We start from the raw sequence: 17,582 nt of genomic DNA on the forward strand, positions 1-17,582 counted from the left end.
ACTGACCACACCGTCAAAGCTATCCCCGATATTGTTATCCTTCCTATACAGGTCTTCTGTATATTCTTGCCACCTTTTCTTGATCTCTTCTTCTTCTGTTAGGTCCTTGCCATCTTTGTTTTTGATCATACCCATTTTTGCCTGGAATTTACCTCCAATGTTTCTAATTTTCTGGAAGAGGTCTCTTGTCCTTCCTATTCTATTGTCTTCTTCCACTTCCGCGCATTGCTTGTTTAAAAATAATTCCTTATCTCTTCTGGCTAACCTCTGGAATTTTGCATTTAATTGGGCATATCTCCCCCTATCACTGTTGCCTTTTGCTTTCCTTCTTTCTTGGGCTACTTCTAGTGTCTCAGCAGACAGCCATTTTGCCTTCTTGGTTTTCTCTTTCTTTGGGATGTATTTTGTTGCCGCCTCCTGAACAATGCTGCCAACTTCTGTCCATAGTTCTTCCGGGACCCTATCTACTAAGTCCAGTCCCTTAAATCTATTCTTCACCTCCACTGCATAATCCTTAGGAATATTAGTGAGCTCATATCTAGCTGATCTGTGGGTCTTCCCTAATCTCTTTAGTCTGATCCTAAATTGTGCAAGAAGAAGTTCGTGATCTGAACTACAGTCAGCTCCAGGCCTTGTTTTTACCGACTGTACAGATGTCCACCACCTTTGGCTGCAAAGGATGTAATCAATCTGATTTCGGTGTTGTCCATCTGGTGAAGTCCATGTATAAAGCCGTCTCTTAGGTTGTTGGAAGAGAGTGTTTGTTATGCAGAGTGAGTTGTCTTGGCAAAATTCTATCAGCCTATGTCCTGCTTCATTTTGTTCTCCCAGGCCATACTTACCTGTAATTCGAGGTGTCATTTGACTGCCCACCTTAGCATTCCAGTCTCCTGTGATGAAAATAACATCTCTTTTAGGCATGTTGTCCAGTAGGTGCTGCAGATCCTCATAGAACTGCTCTACTTCAGCTTCTTCAGCATTTGTGGTTGGGGCGTATATTTGAATCACTGTGATGTTAGATGGCTTGCCCTGAATTCGAATTGAGATCATTCTGTCGTTTTTTGGATTGTATCCAAGCACTGCTTTAGCCACTTGACTATTAATTATGAAGGCTACTCCATTTCTTCTGTGGTCCTCTTGTCCACAGTAGTAGATCTGGTGGTCATTTGATGTGAAGTGGCCCATTCCAGTCCATTTCAGTTCACTGACGCCCAAAATGTCTATCTTTAATCTGGACATCTCACCAATAACCACATCCAATTTGCCCTGGCTCATAGATCTTACATTCCAGGTTCCAATGGTGTGTTGATCCTTAGAACATCGGATTCGCCGTTCACCACCAGCACCGTCGGCCGCTAGCCGTCCTTTCGGCTTTGAGCTAGCTGCGTCATCACGTCTGGGGCTAGTTGAGCTCATCCTCTGTTCCTCCCCAGTAGCATTTTGGCCATCTTCCGACCTGGGGGGTCTCATCTTCCGATGGTATACCGACATATCTCTGGTTGTACTGATCCATTTAGTTTTCACGGCAAGAATACTGGGGTGGGTTGCCATTACCTTCCCCAGGGATCGCATTTAGTCTGCCCTCTCTGTCATGACCTTCCCGTCTTGGGTGGCCCTTCACAGTTTAGCTCATGGCATCATTGAGGTGCTCAAGCTCCAGCACCACGACAAGGTAACGATCCTTCGCTGAAGATTTAATAGCATAAGCCAAATCAAATGAAAGGGACCTGTCTGTGAAAGAAAACTGCCCCCACAGATTCAGTGCGGGTTTTGAAAATAACAGTAACAAAACCTTTTCCATATGGAAGGAAGGAGGGGGGATGAATGGTGACCACTATGAACTGTGATGTCTCATCAGCGGGCAGCCCTTGGCCAACCATGGCTGGGCTCCAAAACTAAGCAGAGTCAGGCCTGGCTCACACTTGGATGGGGGACATTTGGTGAATCTCAGGGCTGAGACTAGGTTGTGGAGTTTAAGTACACTCTGGAAGAAAGCAGTGACTTGAAAGTGTCCCTGGGCCACCTGATTTATTTATTGTTTATTTTTCATTTTCTATAGCCCACCTAACTAAGAAGGCTCTGGGCACCTTCTAACTGCTGCAATAAAATAAATCAAAATGATGAAATCAACAGTAACAATAAATTTATAATTTATCAGTATAATAAACCACAATTAAATAATAATAATAATAATAATAATAATAATAATAATAATAATAAAGCAGAAGTCTTTCTCATGATTACTCCAGGAGTGTCCTTAGGGAGGGGGTCCAAAAAAGGCAAGATGGTGGCCGCAAGGATGAAGCACTGCCGCTTGATCTGCCTAAAGAGGGGTAGGGCTTCGATCCACAGGGACACCCCAGGTTATTCCCCATCTATTCAACAACCTGCTTCTTCAGTTTGATGGCAATGCTAAGGGACTTTGTAACAGCCTCGTGAGGTTTGGACCCAGGCATTCAGTGGGGACCAAGCTGCCCAAGGCTCTGTCCCAGTCTCCTAAGCACAAATCCCACTGAATTCCCTGCGGCTAACTCCCCGTCCCTGAGTGTGATGCTGCAGCTCCAGGGCCACAATGCAGTGGACTCTCTTTAACTCATCCTCTTGGCAAGTGTGCCAGCCTTCAGGTGCCCTGCAGCTGTGGTCTTTGGCTCTGCTTCCACAGACGGACCGTTGCAGCCCACCTGGCAACCCTTTGCGTGGCCACTGGCTCTTGCTGCAAGGTTGGACAGTGTCTGGAGGGGGTCCTGGGCCCAGAGACCTCTTCTGGAGCTGCTACAATTAAACCAGGAATAGGTGTGGGCCTGGCAGCCGATGACTCGTTATTTCTTGCCCTCCTAACAGTTAATGTTTACAAGACCCTGGTGACCGCTTCCCCCTTTCACTCCCTGCCCACCTTCCTGCTCTGGTCCCACCACATTCCTGAGCCGGCAGGGGGATCATGGAGGGCAAAAGGAGGGAACAGGCTCAGTGGTGCTCCTTCACCTTCAAGGCAGCCAAGAATCTCAGTCCTCCTTCCCGCTGCCTGCCAAGCCACACAACCCTCCTTCAAGTCCCTGGAAACCCACACCGGTGCTGGGAGGGCTCAGAGAGGCCCCACCGGTAAGTCTGTTTGGACTGGATTCCCCAGAGACCTCCTCTCCCAGAGCTCCAGGCCCATGGTGCCTGGCTCCTTTCCTGTCTGGAGCTGGCCTTAAATCCCCCTGGCACCCACCGTGTTGGCTTCTCCCACCCTTGGAGGCCATGCGCAATCTGGTTGCCCCCAGAAGTCTGAAAAGACTGAATCCTAATTTTCAGCAGGATGGAAGGGGTAAATATGAGATGCCCAGCTTGAGAATAATCATATTAACAGCACTTGATACAGATCCAGTCCCGTTTTGTTCTTGTCCTAGCCCCCACTTACTCCTTTTTGCAGCACAGCTCCTGACCAACCCCTCAGGGGCCAAGGGTGACCCCCAGCCTGGGAAGAGCTGCCCGGCTCTGGTTTAATGGGACGAGCCTCCTCCAGGCCAGGAGAGCCCAGCAACCTCAGGATGGCTGCGTTGCCTCGGCACCAAGCAATCCTGCTCCCTGCCGGCCCTCGCTCTGGCCTATCTGCTAGTGCCCGGATGACTCCTGGAAGCTCAAGGACGCCCCGCTACTCTACTCACACCTGAGCAGCAGCGGAAGACCGAGCCCAGAACCAGGAGAGGTTTGGCCGGCTTTGGTGGCAGGTCACAGGTTTAGCTCGACCAGAATCCAACCCTTGGCCCTGCTGGCTAAAAGGCTCAGAGCAGCGGGTGGTGGGTGCAACGATCCTGGACAGCCAGGGTAGCCCAGCTGCATGGAAGTCCTGGGCACATTTCCCCTCAAGCAGCCTGGCCCAGCGTGGTCTTCTATTGGACTATAGTTCCCAACAGAAAATACAGTGATGTCCCCTAGTCTGCAAGCAAACAGCCGAGCTCAGAGAGTGTGGGGGCTGTGTACGAGGGCTTGGTCCAAGGTGTCTGGAAGGCACCAGGCAGAGGCAGGTTGCGGTAAAGCCACCGCTGCCCCAGCCTCAATTTTACAATCCGCTGGTGGCTCTCAGCTTGGCCTTTGGCACAATCCCTTTCAAAGAGGAGGAATAAGAGCGAACGGAGCAGAGGAGGCTGAAAAGTCTTGCAGGATGGGCACCCCTCCCTGCCTCCTGAGTGGTGGAAGACTCTGCCCTGGAGAAAATGCCTCTGGCTACGCAGCACAGGACAGTCTGCTGCTCCTCTGCTGCTGACCACCCCCTGTAGCTCCTTTCTCCCAGTCTGGCCCTGAGGCCATTCCCCGGTCCCACCGCAGGGCAGGGCATGGTCAGAAAACACAAGAGGGTGGCTGCAGAGATGTGACTGGAGCTCCATGAGCCATGCCCATGGGACACAGGCAGAGCTCTGATCGCCCCATTTGGCCATCTTGTGCCTTGATTGTGTCCCGCAGACCCCCCTGCTGCAGGGGCACAGCATCTGAGCGGGGCTGGCTGGGTGGCCAAGCCCAGGAAACACCTTTCCCTCCCAAGATCACGTGATTCGTTCCAGGCTGGGAATTTCCTTGCGTCACCGGCACACAGTTTGGACAGCTGCAGGTCAGTTCAAGTGACCTGGCTCTCCATTCAGCCTTCCTCAACCAGATGTCCTCCAGATGTGCTGGGACTGCCACTTGCAGAATCCACAGACCCAACAGGGTGGGCCGTTGGTTGTGCTAGATTGAGCAGTGCCAAGGCACCGGTGGGGAGGTCCCCTGGCCTTAATTCACAGGTTGCAGAGGGTCTTCCAGATCCAGGGGCTAGCAAGGGGGCTTCCTCCCAACCCAGGGAAGTTTCATTCAAGGGCCAATTCCCCCTCCCTCAGGCCTCTCACGCACCCTCCGGCAGGTTGCGGGGCAGCTCTGCACTCACCGGCAGTTGTCGGGGGCAAGGCCCCCAGGATCCCCAGCAGGATCATTGCCAGCAGGAGAAGGTGTCTGCTCTTCATGGTGCTGCTCAAGAAGACAGCCTCCGACCAGGCTGGCGAGGCAGGCATATAAACAGTCCCTTGGTTGTGGGGGGAGTCTGGGGAGGGAGGGGCAATTCCCATGTATGCTTTGCTAATGACTCAGTTTGTCCCCCTCCCAGGCAGCAGATCATTCCTGGACTGGGGCTGGCCTGCCTTGCCTGAGGCATTTGGGCCCCAGACACACATCCTCCTCCCCCACATGCAGCTCCCGCCAAGCCCACCCTATGTCCACCACCACCACCCCCTGGGTCTGCGAGGCTTGTGTCAATACAGTTCTTGTGCTGGCAGGCTGCCCGTTGCAAGAAGAAATGTGTGTCCTGCTTCCTCAATTTGCAGAGAATCACAGTGGAAGCATGGGAGCCTCCCTGCCCTAGACCCAAGAGGCTCCCAGGAGGGGCCCTGTGATCTTAGCATTACCTCACCTGCCTGAGTCCAGGTTGGAGGCCAAGTTTGAAAGGTAAGATCTGTCCCTTGCTTGCATCCTCTCCGTTCTTCTTTCACTTGGCATCCATTTTAAATTGAGATACCTGAGGTGGCCCGTACCTGGCCATGCCCAACCTGCCTCTTGGAAAGATCTTACCTAGAGATGTCCCAGTATGGTGCCCATCGTCCTTGCCTCCCTCTCCATCCTCCTCCTATGCGATTCCGTCGGTCTCAGTGACAGGAATGAACATTTTCTCAACCGCTTGGAACACCGTCCATCCAGAGAAAGTCCTGGATTGGACTGGCTGTCCTCCAGGTCTCGCGCCTTCATACTTCTAGCCTTCAACTACTAGGGTCTGGGGCTGTTGGCACTGCCCTCGGCCATGGTCATCCCTCCACAAAAAACTCTTTTAAGGAATCAAGAAAGGTGGTTGTTGGTAGCTGTGAGATCTGTCCTGTAATGCAGGGATGCCCAGTGGGGCAGGCAAGACCCAGCAGGGCTTTGGAGAAAAAGCTTTTCTCCCTGGGTTGGCCCAGCTGTAAGAGTCTGCACCAAGTGACTTCAGTGTCCAGAATGGCTTTGGAGTTGGGGCAGGGGAGGTGACCATCCCTTCAGCGCAGGCTGAAACAGCCCGACTTACCCATCACGACCAACTCAGCTGTGTGCCACAGTAGAGTCAGGATTCTCCTGGATCTCACCTTGCATGTCTGCACGGTGACATCATAGCTACATGCTGCAAGCATGGGAAGACTGGGATCTCGAGATGGCATGATGGCACCAGAATGCCATGGCTGTCTTCGTGCAACACACAAGATTAAAAAGGGGTTGAGTCTGCATGTTGTGGGGGAACTTTGCAATTTGGGGGCAACAAACTTCACATTAAGCAAAAATACTTATTTCTTTGGGCACCCCATGCTATGGGAATAAAGCCACCATGTTTCATTAAGCTGGATTTAGAATGTAGCTTGTTGTGTGAACCCACTTTATGAGTCTAGGTGAGATCTTGCATGGCAAGTATGAAATATCCCTGGATAATGTATGATCAGCCCTGCCAGTATGAGGAAGGAAAGGTAAAGCTTCCCTCAAGTCCCTCCTGGTGGCTTCACGAACAAGTCTACATTGGTGCCCGGCAATAGAACCAAAGTGGTTTATAGATGATTTATAGATCCGATATAAAAGGCCTGGGAATGATCCAAGGGTGTCAAGAGGGCAACATAAAAGCAGGCGGAGCTTTGATCACATGGTTGCAAGCACCATCTTGACTTGCTTCATCAGACCCTGTGGACGCCCTCTGGAATGGTTTCTCCCTTCTTCTACCTAAGTCATGTATTTGCATCCTGCTTTCAGATGCTGGCCGGTATCTTCTGTCCAGCCTATCATGACCTGAAGATTGTACCCCACAGAGAAGGTGTCATATTCTTGCTTGGAGAAATTATCCCAGGGGAGGATTCAAATATGTCCATCCCAGTTTTTATTAGGACAAATGGAGGCAAAGGAAAGAATGAAAAAGGAAGCTGGTAAGGAAACAACTGAATCATTGCAATGCATTTCTTAGAATTCAAGAGTTGTAGAACAGCTCTGCTACTGATCCTCCTGTTTAATTGCCTCAGGAAGCCTGCAACTGCTATCACCGGTGGACTGCAACTGGAGTGAAGTTGCTCCTCTTCATCAGCTGCTTGTGGGGGCAGCAAAAGCTCCCTCAGGAACCTTCTGCAGTTCCTCATAAGAGCCCTAGAAATCCACAGCTTTCTAGGTCTATTCTAATTAATCACGACAGTCTAAACCAGCCTTTCTCAACCTTCTGACCCTGGAAGAACCCTTGAAATGTTTTCTGGCCTTGGGGAACCCCTGCACGTTTGGGCTCAGATACAGACCAGAAGTTACAAAATAATTACATTCGTTTCATGGGTAAGCCTGTCTAGATTTGTTTAGACTCCTAAACTACTCTTCAGTTTAAGAGTGCTCTTAAACTGAAAATAAAGAATGAAACTTACCTCCTTAATGTGAAGTTGCCAGAATTTTAAATATTTTTTTAAATAAATGGTGATCTCCCAGGGAACCCCTAGGGACCTCTCATGGAACCCGAGGGTACCACGGAACCCTGCTTGAGGAACCCTGGTCAAAACGGCTATTCCATTGTGATTAAATTTAAAAAGAAACTTTAGATTGGCAGTTTCTAAAGCTAAAATATTTGGATTTTTTGTGGCAAGAAAATGTCACTCTTACAGCAAAGCTTTGCAAAATTCTAGAATGAAACCCTTTGCATCAATACTCACCTGAAGCCGTGAAACACAAGAGTGATTTTTACATGGTGCTTAACTATGTGAAATAACACTCTTTTAACATCATATGGTTAGTTATTGTTTACTTTGTTGTACACCACCCAGAATCACTTTGGGTTGGGCAGTCCTATAAATGCTTTAAGTAAATAAATAGAAGAATAATTTACAAAATTCATTGGCACAGGATGTGCTTGTATGGCCTTCTACTGTGATGACAGGAGGACATATCTCTGTGTCCCTGCTAACTTGGGGTCCCAAGCTTAGAGAAGAGATATTTCCAACCCCAGTTGCAGGGCAGCAAGAAGAAAGGGGGGCATTGCTGATGTATCCTGCGGAGGAAGGTCAAGAGGTTGGGTGACCAGTTTTGGAGACAACCACTAGCTCTTTGGAGCCATGCCAGGTAGGGTGTCAGAAGGGCAATCTGGGTTCTGCTGTGCCCATCCAGATGCAGTGGCAGACCAGTGGGGTGGTCAGCGCAGGGGAGCTCCAGAGGCAGGGCCAGACAAGTCAGAGGTGAGACCGCCAAGGGCTGGTAGTACCACAGAGAGCTCCTCCTGGGCCTTGAAGGTTCCCACTAGCCTTGCTCCAGCTTTTGAACCTCTTTGAGCATCAGCTGAAGGGTTGATCAAAGAAGGTAGAGAACAAGATGTGCTCCAGCTTTTGAACCTCTTTGAGCATCAGCTGAAGGGTTGATCAAAGAAGGTAGAGAACAGGATGCGCTCCTCGTCCATGGCCCTCCCATGCCTTCCTGACTTCCCATGCTTGGCCAGAGAACAGAGGCAAAGGCAGAGGCAGCTGCCAATGCAAACTGGGCACCTGCTGTGGGAGCCCTGGATCATGGGAAGGGTTCCCTGGAGCCAGAGCGAAAGCAAGTGCAGGCCTCTGCTGGCATGTGGGGAAAGGCAGGGGAAGGGGGGTGCACACCTGTCCAGCTCAGCACTTGAGGAGAGCAGATTCCAAACAGGGGCAACTTCCCAGGGGCAGTTGAGCTTGCCTCCCATGACACCTAGGGCCTGATTGCTTTAGACCAGCCTTTCTCAGCCTTTTGACCCTGGAGGAACCCTTGAAATATCTTTCAGGCCTCGGGGACCCCTGCACACTCAGGCTTAAATACAGGCCAGAAGTTACAAAATCTGTATTCATTTCATGAGTAGCCCTGTCTATATGCATGAACAGTGTTCTTAAACTGAAAATAAAGAATGAAACTTACTTCTTTCATGTGAAGTTGCCCGAATTTGAAATAATTTTTAAAATAAATCCTGATCTCCCAGGGAACCCCTAGGGACCTCTTGCGAAGCCTGAGGGTGCCATGGAGCCCTGGTGGAGGCGCCCTGCTTTAGACACTGCTGACCCCAAGAAGTGAAAGGGTGCCGAGGGAAGGCCACAGGAGATCCCGGAGGCCGCATGCACAAAAGGCTTCGGCTCAGAGCTTCCTGCTGGATGCTTCCCCTCGTTTTGGCTGAGCATGGCTTACAAACCGCAGACGCCGCCTCTGGAGTCACCCAGCCCTCGGTCTTTGATGCTGGTGTGGGGTTCTGCGTGTCTGGGCTACTTTCAACGCAGCACATAAACCTCTGCATTCCAGGCCTGCCCAAGGTCAGAGGGGTCATGCAGGCCTGGCGGACCTGGAGCGCTGACTCGGCCGAGAGCCAAGGAATTTGGCTGTGGCACTTTACTGTATACACAAGCTTGTGTACATGATGCCGAAAGGTGTGCCTCTGCACAGAAGAGGCCTAGGCCACAAGCAAAGTGCAGAAACCCCCAAGAAAAAGAAAATGTAAGCCGATGAGGGCACACAAGGGCACCTTTAAAGCCATTCGGGTTTCATGTTTACACAAAGATAAACAGCAGCTTATCAAGATGATAATAATAAACACAACAGCCCAGCAGTCCCAGAGACCGAGGGGTGTGCTGTGGCTATCACTGCCCCCACACTCCAGGGGCATTGTGTATAAAAAGCCAGTTTGGCCTAGTGGTTAAGGTGCTGGGCTAGAAACCAGGGTGCTGTGAGTTCTAGTCCCACCTGAGGCCTGAAAGCCGGCTGGGTGACCCTGGGCCAGCCCCTCTCTCTCAGCCCAACCCACTTCACAGGGTGGTTGTTGTGGGGAAAATAGGAGGAGGACGGAGTATTAGGTATGTTCACCACCTTGAGTTATTTATAAAAATAATAAAGGTGGGATATAAAATAAATTTTAAGAAAAACCAAATGTCCTGACAACCTAAGTGGACAGCTGATCCCAGGCTCAAAATCTACCCCAGAACAAAGCCAACTAATCCATCTTTCTTGGCTCCACCAGACTCCAGCTTAGCCTCAGGGGGCACGAATGCATCCTTTGAATTTCATGCCGTTTTCCCTGGCATTTTGCATTTATTTCGATTTCCCTTCCCTTGTCTTTCAAAAGTGGGTCGAGAGGCATTTCTGAAGACGTGTCGCCTGCAGTCCCTTCTCCGAGGGCAGCCACCTCCTTCCGGGACCAGGAAGGCCCCGCGCCGGCGGAGACCCTTCCCTCTCCGGGACCCTCCGGCGCACCTGCAGAGGCGGTGCCCCTCCGTGCGCGGGACGGCCTTCCTGTCCTCCGGCGCGCCCGGCCCCCGCCGCTCCCTCCGGAGACCCGCCCCCCGAGCATCCCCTCTCCCCGGCCCCCGGGGGAGCGTCGAGTGCGGCTGCGGGAAGGGGGGGAGCGGAGCCCTGGTCCCCCTTTTGCCCGCCGCCCCCCCCCCGAGGGCTGCAACCTCGTGCCGCAACCTCGTGCCGGCAACGCTGGCCTGCCGCGGAGGGCTCGCCGGGGGTGGCCGCCTTGGGAACGGGCGGCCCGGCACCCCGCACCCGGGCGCCCCTCGGGCGGTCTCTCCCAGCCGCTGCGCCACCCGCGGAGTGGGGGGCAAACGGGGCGGAGGAGGGGGAAGGCAGCAGGGGCGCCACTTGGGGGTGGGGGGCAGCGGGCGGAAATCTGCCTGCTCTCCGGCCGGGGAAGGCTGGCGGTCGGCGTCTCCGCCCGCGGGGCGGGACCGCGAAAGCGCTTGCCTCGGCGCTGCGCGCGGGACCGGCCGGCCCTCTCCTCCTTCCTTCCAGCCGGCGTCTGCCCCGGCCCGGCCCTCGGGCGCCCCTCCCACTTTGGGGTCGGCCTGGCCTGGAGGCCGGAGCGCCCCAACCCCGGCCGAGGGCGGGGCAGCCGGGAGGCTCGTTCCGCGGAAGCGGCGCTGCCGCCGCGGTTTCCCTCCGCCCTCGATTCACGCCTGTCTTTTACGTGCGGCTCCGGGTGGCTTTTCTTTACGGAACAAACGGGGCCATTAGATGGTGATTATTTTCATTCGCTCAATTTAAATGGCCGCCCATCTCGTCGTCAGGACTCCGGGCAGCGAACAACAATCGCAAAACCCCGACCACGAGCCAAGCAGCAGGACAACAAAGGACAAGGAACAATGCAGCAATTCACGATAAAGGCCATCGAAGCCGATGAACGAGAACTTTCTGTCCAGGTGCCTCCGTCGGAAGGAGGTCTTTGTTCGCTTCTCTAAAGGACGCCCCTGTGTTGGGGGGGGGGGGCCCGCCTGGCCCCCGGGAGCAGGCCGTTGAGAGGAAGGGGGCTGTGGGGGAGAATGTCCTGCTCGGGGTCCCACCTTCCCTGTCTCTTCTGGGGGGCACCCAGAGGATCCGCTCCCCGCTGACTGCCTAGGGCTTTCTGAGGAATCACGAGCAGCGCCTTGAGGTGTGGCTCCCCAATTTTTCAGCCAAGACTGCTAATAAACTCGGTCCTAACACAAAAGGGTTGCTTTGTTGCTTGGACTAGAGCACAGTTCTCAGGCATTTGGGTCTCAGGACGCCTTTACATACTTTAAAATGATTGAGGAGCTTTGGTTTATGTGGGTTATATCTAACAATATTTACTGTATCAGAAATTAAAACAAATTTAAAATATTCGTTTGTCTTCAGAGACCCCCTAAAAGGGTCTTTGGGACCCCCAGCATTCCCCAGACCACACTTTGAGGGCCACTGCATAGGGAATCTCAAAGAGACTGGTGAGGACCAAAAATGGGGGCCTGCAACCGGGTGGCAGCTCAGAGGCCTGGGATGCAACAGGGTGGCCCTTTTCCACCCAACGTCAGGCTCAAAGAGAATGAGAGTGAGGATGTCACGCCCTCGGTTGTGCGAGGTTTTGGAGTGGGGGGCAGGCCGGTAGAAGGACCCCTTCTCCACCCAACCCCACATGGGGTGCCAGGCCTGCCCTCTTCACCTGGGTGCCCCTTGGGTTTATGGGATGCAGGGAGGGCAAGCCAAACCTTGCTTAACCTTGACTATATGAACTGGGAAGTGGGATGATGAGGGAATTGATTACCTCCTGGCAAGCTGCCATTCTTGTGTGTGAATGGTCTGGTTCATGCAAGGCATAAGCTGGATATGTGGTGCTGGTTACCAGCTTGGTTGGCCTCAAAAAGGGGTTGGACCAATTCACAGAGGTCCTGGGGATCCATGGCTCTTAGCCTTGTGGGCAGTGGGGCTGCCTGTGAAGGGCATCTGCTGGGAGATTCACAGGCTTCCTTGGGCAGGTGGTGGGCCCATCACTGGAGGTTTTCAAGGAAAGATTGGACAGCCATTTGTCCGAGATGGTATGAGGACTCCTGCCTTGGGCAGGGGGTTGGACTAGAAGACCCCCAAGGTCCCTTCCAACCCTAGGATTCTATGAAATATTTCCTGCCCTTTCAGATGGAAGCTGTCAAGTGGGAAAGTGAGGTCTGTCGTGGGCAGTGCTTAGTGGCCTTTCCCAGCAAGGCTCACCTCAAAGCATCTTACGACATTAGCACATTTGCTCCATCCCAAATCCTCAGGAAGTGACAAGCACTCCCTGTCCCAACCCAGGCAGACCCCACATCCTTATCACGCCAGGCAGAAGGAATTGCTGGAGATCTCTGGGTAGCAACACACCTTTCTGGGAATCTGCTGCGTCCCGCATTCAGGATCCCCACCTGCCTGGTTCCCTGGTCAGGGCTGTTGATGGGGACCATGGATGCTCATGGTTTCAGCAGCCATTGTCCCATGGATGCTCAGGGTTTATTTCTTGACAGTTTTGATGCTTGTTTATATTTTGGCTACTTGGAGAGCTACTTTTCAGCCTTGCCTCATATTCCTGCCAACATCCCCTCAGTAGCTCAGTTCACACCCTCAGCTCAATCTCGGTGTGCTTGTGGAGGCTTTCCTCTGTCAACTGAACCCAGCTCCGGGAACCACGTTCAACCCCTGTCTGGGAATGGGGTTCAGGCAAGCCTGGGCTCAAAACAGATGAATTAGTCCAGCTCTTGCCTCTTAGTCCTCCAGTTCTTTAGCTGCATTTTGAAAATGCAATTGCTAAACTCTCCGCTCCCCACCCTATTAGGCCATGTGATCTTGCCAGAGGGGCCTTTCGGACTGCAGCCACAGGGTCAGGGGAAGCATAGAAACATCGGTCCCTGTGGGAGACAAGTTGTGTGTCAGCCTTCCACCTTCCAGCTGCTGACCTCCTCTGACATTGCGACCTTCTCCAGAGCTGGAGGAGAAATGGGATGTCCAGCAGCGTCACCTCCTCCTGCTCCTGGTGGGGTGGGAATCTGGCATGGGCTGAGAGAATAGCCTTGAGAGTCAGAAGGAAGAGCTGCAGCTTAGACCACAGTCGGCTAAACAAAATCTGATTCCAAAACAGGAATGTAATTTAAGGAAGTGTCTCAGAATTGACCTCCCTAGTTCTCTGGAATGTGATGTGAAGGAGGCGGGGGAGAGGCGCATTCAGACGTGCAAGGTTCTGTTACTGTACCCTTATAATAAAAGTAGTATTAGCATTCGTGACTTTGGTTTCCTGGTCTGGACTCCCTTGAAGGGCTGACAGAATCACAGGAGGGAAAGGGGCATTGAGTGCCCACCTGAGTGCCTGAAGAGAAAGAAAGAGTGAAAGTGGTGTTAATGACTCTGAACACCCGGTGCAGCCCAAACCCTTCTACGCTGAGGGGTGTAGGCCATCTGAGACCCAAGGCTTCTGTTCTTCCCCATGACCATCCCTCCTTACGATCTCAGTAGAAACAAGCACCTGTTGGATGATGTGGAATGAACATCACCTAGAATTAGAGGATTTGGGAAATGGGGAAGGCTGACTACAAGTCCTTTGTGTCCTCAAACTCCCTGGGCAAGTCATGTTCCTCTCAGCCCCATGGAAGAAGCAGGAAGACACCAGAATTTTCAGTGTCAAGTTTACTTGATGAAGCATCATTTCTGGAGAAAGGACTTTGTCCGGCCTGAAGCAGCTCAGTGGTCAGGAGCCAAGGACAGGGAGGCCAGAGAAGAATGAACCACGGCACAGGAAAAGCCTTCTCTGGCTGTGTTGGACATGAGGATCCAAGGCTGGTGAAGGGTACTGTTGCTTCCGGCTGTGTTCCTCCATCAGATCTTGGGGCTTACAGTGAGCCTGAGGAAAGAGCAAAGGGGATCTGGGAAGGAGGAAGTGTGCATCTCTTCTGGAATGGGGCCACTTCCCCCTGATCAGAAGAAGCGCCAGATGGTCCCCTGCTGGTTTTGAGGAAGGAAATAGGCCCCTGAAACTGCCCCCTCCAGTTCTTCTGGGCCCTCCTGAATATCAGGATCACACCAGGGGATCAGGTCTCTTCATACATTTCCATATACTTCCTTTGGCAGCCAAGCCGGGAGGGTCTCCCCTGAGCCTCTGTGGCTCTTTGGGATCTTGGGCGGAGGCACAGCTTCCCATTACGTGTGGTGTGGCCAAAGCGGTCTTGACCGCAGACGGCCTGCCCTGTGTTATGGCCTGTTCCAGAGATCCAACTTACTCTCCTCTGGCTCCTTGGAGGCAGAACAAAAGGAGAGATGTGTCATTCCCGTATTAGTGCAGAAGGAAAGGGACAGCCGGGCGCTGGAGACCTGGTGATGGGTGCCAACGGACCACTAGGTCTCCTGGGATGCCCTTGGCCTGGGATATCTTGGGACGCTGGAGAGGCTTGCCCTGCAGGAGGCATTAGGCCGGTTTGAGGAAGAAACTGCTGTGTGATTTCCGGTTGTGAGTTAGGAGTGTTTGGAAATGAGAAGGGTTTCGCAACAAACCCTCCCTCAGGAAAGGCTTTTGCCGCCTGTTGTTTTGCGGGTTTGAGGAAGCCTCCGGCAAACACGGGCACCAGCTGCAGAGAGGAAAGAAGCCCTTTAATGAGGAAGGAGGGGGCATGCAGGGGCCATGCAGGGCTGGATGGCTCCAGCATCGGCCGCAGGGCCTTTGCCTTACCTGGGGGAAAACACTCCCTGGCACATCCAACTGGGCAGCACTTGCCAACCCCGGAGCAGTCGGAGTCCCAGACACACTTCTGGTTGCAAGGATAGTCAGGGGGGACTTTGACCTTGGGACAGTTGCCGAGTCTGACTGGAAGACAAAATGTGAACACCGAGAATGGCCCAGGAAGAAAGAGAGAGAGTGCTGGCATTCCCAGCCACCCCAAGGGTCTCTGGCCCACCCTGCCAGCTTTTCTGCTGGGAGTTAATGGCACGGTGTGGGGGGGGGTGGGGGTGGGCCCTTGCTCCTTCGTCCCAGAAGACCGGCCCCACTCTCCTCCCATTAATGCATCTCATTTCCAATCTTCACCTTCAAACCAATGAGAGAACACTGACCTCTCATGCAATCAGGAAGGCCCTCAACTGGGCAGGGGTGTCTGCAAGGTATGGTCCAAAAAGTCAAGGGCAACACATGTAAAAAACAGGCTGAGCTTCTCATGGCCACCATCATGGTTTCTTTTCTCCCCACCATGCCCTGCAGACACCCCAGCTGTGCTCTCTTCTGTAAACCGTACTTTGCTGGACCATTAAAAAGTTACATGCACCACGAAAGCCACCATGAACTGGTGACCATCATCTACACTCGGAGCAGCTCCCCTCTCTGTCCTTCTGGAGGTATTTCTAAGGACATTGTCTGAAGAACCCACATTGGCTGCACATGTCCTCCTAAGTGCTTGCAAAGAGGGAGGGAGGCATTTGAGAAAGTATTTGGCTTCCTGTCCTACACTCATGGATGAGAAGTGCATGTTGGATACGGCTTTAAATTATTGGAACTATTGGGGGCTCTTTCTTAAACACCTCCCTTCGCTACCAACTAGTACACACGCAGCTGGTGTGTTTTGTTCCTGCTTGCTATGAAACCAAAAGCCCGGGATGTATGCCATTGTGATAAGATCCGTGATTCCCATCCAGAGTGACCATTAAGCAAAGGCATTTGAGGGCCAGCGTCCCTGAAATTACTGGGATTCTGCTCACCCACAGCATATACAATGGATAGACCATACCTTCTCGAAAGGAGGGAGAACATGCTGACTTCAGGGGGACCAACTGCAGCATCGCGTCCGTCGAACTAGGGTGACCTGGGGTCTTTGTTAGTGAGGATGAGGATCCTGGGTTGAGCAGAAGTGTGGAAGACACCCTCAGGCTTACCTCTTGGGTGACGAAGATGTTTTGTGGTCTTTGCTGATGTCAGCGGAGTAGAAAGAATGAGGAGACCCGCAAAGAGAACCAGAATCCAAGGTTTCATGGTGCAGCCGAAGTCCAGCTCGCAGCAGCTAGAATTCTTTCTCTCAACTGCGTATTTCCAACCTCACTTGGAGAAGGGTAGTTCTCAGTGCAGAGTTGGGTAATGCAACATCCCAGTGTTAGTTTGTTGACGTGCTCTGTGCAAGAAAGGGGTGTGTACAAGAGAGGAAAACTTTGCCTGAAGGCTGAGTAAAACCTGCTTTTGGTCAATCTCTCCCTGGTAATCCCTTGACCTTCCTTGTCCTGTGGCTTGTGCTGCTGTCTCTGTCCACGCTGCATGGCCTTGCATGCCAAAGTCCTCCACCCCAAGGGGACGCAGACGGTGGGGCAAATTTACAGTTACCACAAGAGTTGTTGAAGCTCCTGCACTACTGGCTCATGGTGGCTTAGCGCTGGCCCTCAGCACCAGTTCAGTTGTGCCCCAGAATGAAGCGGGGGTGGCAGTGGGGTGCTGGAGCAGGCACATGCCCCCAACTCTGGAGAACTACACTCCTCCTGGGCCAAAGAGCATCCTCAGACACGTGGGATTCCTCTGCCCTCATGAGCTGAAGGGGTCCAGGCCGTTGTCTCCCCACCCACTTCTTATTAAGGCTGCAGAGGAGATCTGTGTCTTGCGAATGACGGTCAGCTGCTTGGAGACCTGGAGGGGAACCTGCTAGTGGAGTTTTGCTGATGTCTTGAAAGCGGACATCAGGCTGACCCCTGCAAGAACACAAGGCAGTGTATTGTGATGTTTGATTCAGCTGATCTGGTGTCCTCAGGATAAGAGGACTTTCTTAACCACTTTAGATTTCACAGTTTTCCCTTCCGCTGGACTGGAACTCGAAGTCTCCTGTAGGTCCTCCGACTCCGGAGTGGGGGCCTTTTCTCTCCTCTTTACCGTGGAATCCGGCTCCCCCACACTCGAATATTCACTTTCTCCCGAGTAAGGAGTAGGCTCAATCATCGCTAACTTTATTTCCTCACAGATTACTCTGGAAGGATGTTAACGGTAAAATTTTATCATTCTCAGCTTTATGTAATGATTGCCTAACCTAATTGAACCAGACTCACAAGTGTAACTTTATGAAATCTGATTTATTGAAGGATTAGTATGCAAATACAGAGAAAGCTGAGAATGAACAAAAACGCGCAAATTACAAACTAAAAACCCTCCATGCGAACGAAACCCCTCCCTTCACCCAACCGGTTCAAACTCCCTTATCCCCAGGTGCTGGCAACGGACAGTGCCAATCGCCTGGGAAGAAAACCTTGAAACCAAAGTGTAGCCCAAACACATTCCAAACCTAGAAAGCAGATAAGCAGTCCAGCGCAACAATGCCTAACTGCACCCCCCG

The sequence above is a fragment of the Candoia aspera genome, chromosome 3 (genome assembly GCF_035149785.1).
Source record: "Candoia aspera isolate rCanAsp1 chromosome 3, rCanAsp1.hap2, whole genome shotgun sequence".
Taxonomy (NCBI): domain Eukaryota; kingdom Metazoa; phylum Chordata; class Lepidosauria; order Squamata; family Boidae; genus Candoia; species Candoia aspera.